General features: G+C 39.8%; 1 pseudogene; it reads left to right on the top strand.

The window, feature by feature from the left end:
• Positions 1-224: 224 nt before the first annotated feature.
• On the top strand, positions 225-3979 carry LOC125528359 (annotated as a pseudogene).
• Positions 3980-5667: the final 1688 nt, after the last annotated feature.

The following is a 5667-nucleotide window of genomic DNA, read 5'->3' as shown; positions in this document are numbered from 1 at the left end:
GGCTAGTACAGTTTCTCCTTCAGCTTTGGTTTCCTTGATTTTAATGAGGCACTGTGATCTGTGTTCCGAGCAAGTGTTCAAATTTCTGTATGACGCTCTAGATAATTTCATAGCATTCAGACTTTCTGATGTTTGCTCCAGTACCGGTATTTGTAGTATCTTTTGTTTGTCTTCTCCTTCATGAAGAAGGGCATCTGTTCATTGTCCTAACTACAGTTTCTTGTTCATAATTGGTGCAGGGATGCAACAGGAGCTTATCCACCTCAAAGTGCAATTCAGCAATAGAGATTGCATGCCCATATGGGTTCCTTCACAAGTAAATCCTCTCCTCAACTTCCTCATGTTACATAGCTTGCTACTACCTCCATTTAAAACTACTTGAAGTTGTTTGTCTTAAGTCAAACTTATTTAAGTTTGACCAAGTTTATCGAACAATTTGGTAATATCTCCAACATCAAGTACATATAGTATGAAAATATATTTTATGATGAATTTTACAAAACTAATTTGGTATTGTAGATGTTGGTATATTTTTCTATAAACTTGGTCAAACTTTAAAAAAGTTCAACTTACGACAAACCTAGAACTTTCAATAATTTGGAATGTAGGGAGTACACCACATCCGCTACTTATGCTAAAGCTGTTTTTTTCAGAAGGTGTGGTAGCTGATTCTGCAAGCCAGGCGACTCCCTTCGCTAAAGCTGGGTTTTTCAGCAAGACCTCATTTTGGTGGTTGAATCCTCTATTGAAGATGGGCTACAAGAAACCCCTTGAGGACAAAGACATACCACTTATAGGCGCCACAGATCGAGCACGCAACCAATACATGATGTTCATGGAGAAGCTGAATGGCAGGAAGTCACATGACTATTGTTTCTTCTCACAAGCGTGCCATCTTGGTCTCAGGTTTCTTTGCTTTGCTCAAGGTTCTCACCTTGTCTACAAGCCCGATAATTCTCAAAGCATTCATCAATGTCTCACTTGGGAAAGGGACCTATAAACACGAAGGCTATGTGCTTGCTACGTTAATGTTCGTCTGCAAGTGTTGTGAATCATTGTCATAGAGACAGTGGTGTTTCCGCACTCGGAGATTAGGACTGCAGGTGAGGTCACTCCTGTCAGCAGCTATTTATAAGAAACAACAGAAGCTATCAAGCGCAGCCAAAATGAAGCACTCTTCTGGGGAAATTATGAACTATGTGACCGTCGATGCATATCAGATTGGGGAATTCCCATACTGGTTCCATCAAACATGGGCAACAAGTGTTCAGCTTTGCATTGCTCTGGCAATTCTATACAATGCGGTTTGTGCTGCAATGATTTCATCTTTAGTTGTCATTATTATCACTGTACTGCAGCGTTCCATTGGCCCGACTGCAACACAAATTTCAGAGTAAACTTATGGACGCACAAGATGTGAGATTGAAGGCCATGTCTGAGTCATTAGTTCATATGAAGATCTTGAAACTTTATGCATGGGAAGCTCACTTCAGGAAGGTCATCAAGGATTGAGGGAGGTTGACTACAAGTGGTTGTCTGCATCCATCTTAGGAGGACCTACAACGGTTTCCTGTTCTGGTCATCTCCTGTTTTGGTTTCAGCGGCGACCTTTGTAACATGCTATCTTTTGGAAATACCTCTTGATGCTAGCAATGTCTTCACCTTTGTGGAAACTCTACGTCTTGTGCAAGACCCTGTAATATTGATGCCGGATGTTATTGCTATTGTGACACAAGCTAAGGTTGCTTTCACTCGGATATCAAAGTTCCTTGATGCACCTGAGCTAAATGGACAAGTTAGGAAGAAATACAATAGTGGCATTGATTATCCTATAGCGACGAATTCGTGTAGCTTCTCGTGGGAAGAGAATACATCAAAACCAACTCTAAAGAATATAAATCTAGTAGCCAAAGCTAGAGAAAAAATAGCAACATGTGGAGAGGTAGGTTCAGGTAAGTCGACGCTTTTGGCTGCTGTACTCGGAGAGGTCTCCAGAACTGAAGGCACGGTATGTTTTATTAGAAGTTCATTGTCTAGTGAAATATCTGTCATATTCAGAATTGAGACATTTAGACATGAAGAAACATAGCGAGTTGACAAACAACATCATGTTCAGTTTGCAAAGTTGTTGAAAATTATGCTCGACAATGTTGCATATATGAATTAAAATTCATTTTTTTCATAAGAACTTCATTTCAAACTCTTGAACTTTGCATAACATTTCAGATCCAAATCTATGGGAAAAATAGCATATATTTCTCAGAATGCATGAATCCAAACAGGAACTGTGCAAGACAATATCCTCTTTGGATCACCGATGGACGGGGAAAGATACCACAGCACAGTCGCGAGGTGCTCGTGGGTCAAGGACCTTGAAATGTTGCCATATCGAGATTGCACACAAATTGGGGAGAGAGAAGTAAATCTTAGTGGTGGTCAGAAGCAGCGCATTCAGCTTGCTCGTGCACTATACGAAAATGCAGACATCTATCTTCTTGATGATCCTTTCAGCGTTGTTGATGCTCATACAGCCACAAGTCTCTTTGTAAGGATCATATTCAGCAAATGCAGACTGTATTACTATTAGAGTGTGAACTGTTTTACAAATCTCTTTGTAACAGGAATATGTCGTGAGTTCTCTATCAGACAAGACCGTTCTTTTGGTGACACACCAAGTGGATTTTCGACCTGTATTTGACTCCATTTTGGTACCTCTGTCCACTTGATGTCACCATGTGATGATATTTGTGCTCCTATGATTTATATTATCTGTAATTAGCTTGATTTATTTGTTGATGTCATCTAACACAATGATGTTTTTGTCAGTTAATGTCATACGGAGAGGTCATTCAGTCTGCACCTTATCATGATCTATTGGCTGATTGTGAAGAATTTAAAGGCCTTCTAAATGCCCATAAAAATACTATTGGTGTTTCAGATCTTAATAGCAATATATCCCCTCAAAGATCTAAGGAAGTATCAATAAAGGAGACAGATGGCATTCATACAAAGTCTGTGAAGCCATCGTTGGTGGATCAACTGATAAAGAAAGAGGAAAGGGGAACAGGGGATGCAGGTGTTAAGCCTTATATGCTTTACTTGCGCCAGAACAAAGGATTCCTGTATTTATCTTTTTGCATCATTTCTCACATGATTTTCATTGCTGGACAAATATCACAAAATTCATGGATGGCTGCCAATGTCCAAAATCCTCATGTTACTACACTGAAGTTAATTTCTGTGTACATCATTATCAGAGTTAGCTCGATATTTTTCTTTCTATCAAGATCTTTATCAGGTGTTGTTCTTGGGATTCAGACATCAAGATCCTTATTTTTTGAGTTACTCAATTTGTTGTTCCGTGCATCAATGTCCTTTTTTGATTCTACTCCTCTAGGACGGGTTCTTAGCCGGGTAAAAATTCTTAAACCAATGGCAAATACAACTATTTTTTTGTTCTGTTTTACACCAAAAGATTCTTCTCAGGATAGATTAACTCGTTCCCTTTTTCTTCTAATGCAGGTCTCTTCTGATTTGAGTATCGTTGACCTCGATGTTCCATTTGCCTTCATGTTTAGCCTCGGTGCCAACTTAAATGCATATAGCAATCTAGTGGTATTGGCTGTTGTTACATGGCAAGTTCTGTTTGTATCCATTCCAATGATAGTTTTAGCAATTAGGTTGCAGGTAATTGGTATGAAGTTATTTCTCTGTGGCTAAACTATGTTTCTTTATTGTAAGCCTCATATATATAATTATTTGAATTCATTCACCAAGTGATGTTTTGACCGAGAGTGAATGAGCATGCAGTTTTGCATTCAAAGTTCTCATTTTCTGAAACCTGTTATATTTGGTCATGCAGGGGTACTATCTAGCCTCGTCCAAGGAATTGATGCGGATCAATGGTACTACCAAATCTGCCCTAGCAAATCACTTAGGTGAATCAATTTTAGGGGCTATAAAAATATACAAGTTTTAGAGTGGTTGGGCTTTTTTAGAACCGTTCGTTGATGTCGATCTAACGGCAGACAAATACGAAGTACTGGGTAGTACTCCGATGAAAGTACTGGCTGATCCTTCTTCTTTCAGTTTTTGTTCGTCATTTCTCAAGCCATTGGACCAGGGCTACTTCCCTATGTGCTGTTAATGTATTAAGTAGTTCCTTCGAATTTGTAGTATTAGTTAGTTTGAATGTGGAAGTACCTTAATTTTTAGGAACGAAATGTTGCTATGTATGACCAAGGGTTTCATACCTTAATCTTTGGATAATTAATTATGTGAACTGTTGGATGTGGCGCATAACGAAACGCCTCTACCATTGATACTAGTTCAACATGTCGGTCCAATTAGAGACCAGCCACTACCATATAGAACAGTTAGCATTTCATACTACAACCTGGCACGTACAAAACATCACACAGTGGAAGCACATCCCTAAGCACCTTGCATTGTACAAGGTCTTAGAGACAAGCCTCTACCATATATAACAGTTACCATGTCACACTACAGCCTATAAAACATCACACAGTGGAATAATCATAGCTAGTAGAGCATTAGGTACCAGTTAATAGTAGTTGCAATCCATCACAAGCAATAGTACCTAGATATGAGTAGATATAGGTACGGTAATACACGACAAGTACTCGCAAACAAGAGCTAACATAACAAGTTCATTTCAGATTGATACATGGCCCACCCCAGTTCTAAATGAGGTGGATGGTGATCATCATCCTCAAGTCATGGCGACGGGTGTTCGCAACAATGAGTAGGATGGCCTGTCCTACCTAAAGATTCTTGGCACGAAGGAACTTCTTCCACCCTGCCCTGCTCAAGACAGTGCGACCGTCCGTGTCCACTGCATAGGCACAGCTGGTGATGGAGCCCGTTCTGGTAAGGCGTAGTCCAGCAGCCATGCCTTCTTCGCCCGGGTCGATGCCACATCTATCAAGTAACCTCTTAGGTAATTTCTGAAAACAGTTGACATGATCATATACATTAGTGGAAATAGCAAAACAGTTGACATGATATATGATCATGTCACGTGCAATTATCAACAAAGCATACACTTCAAGACACATATATCATTGGATTCAACACTGAGCATATATATCATCACATCACTACACTATATGCCAAGCATCAAACTACTACAGTAATTAGGCATATCATTAAATTACTGCGTACACTAAGCATATCATCGCATATTACTACACTACATGCATGTCATAAAATTCTTCACTAAATGAATTCTAAACTAGGCCTCTCATCACAGTACTACAATATGCATATCATATGAACTACTACACTAACTAAGCATGTATATCATGAAATTACCACACTAAGTAACATACCATGATATGCCGTTTAACATTCGTCCTTGTGAGGCGGGTCACGAATGGCTTCCCTAGGTAGTCTTCACGTAGCGGAAGCATGCCCCAGAGGTTCCCGATTTCCTCGTCGCCCAGTGTGAGTCCTTGGGCATACAGGTATTCAACAAGTGGGTTCTCATCATCATATGAATCGTCATCATCTGAATCAGCACCATCTTCCTCCTCATGAACTTCATCCTCACTATCCGGAATCAAATTTAGATAGATAACAGAAATCCTGGGCCTATCTCTTCTGAAGGAGAAGCTGATCAATTCACCCCCACTAAGACGCATGCGG

This window comes from Triticum urartu, unplaced genomic scaffold, assembly GCF_003073215.2.
Source record: "Triticum urartu cultivar G1812 unplaced genomic scaffold, Tu2.1 TuUngrouped_contig_4817, whole genome shotgun sequence".
Lineage (NCBI taxonomy): Eukaryota > Viridiplantae > Streptophyta > Magnoliopsida > Poales > Poaceae > Triticum > Triticum urartu.
Note: the sequence above shows the minus strand (reverse complement) of the source record. Positions and strands in the feature narration are given on the sequence as shown.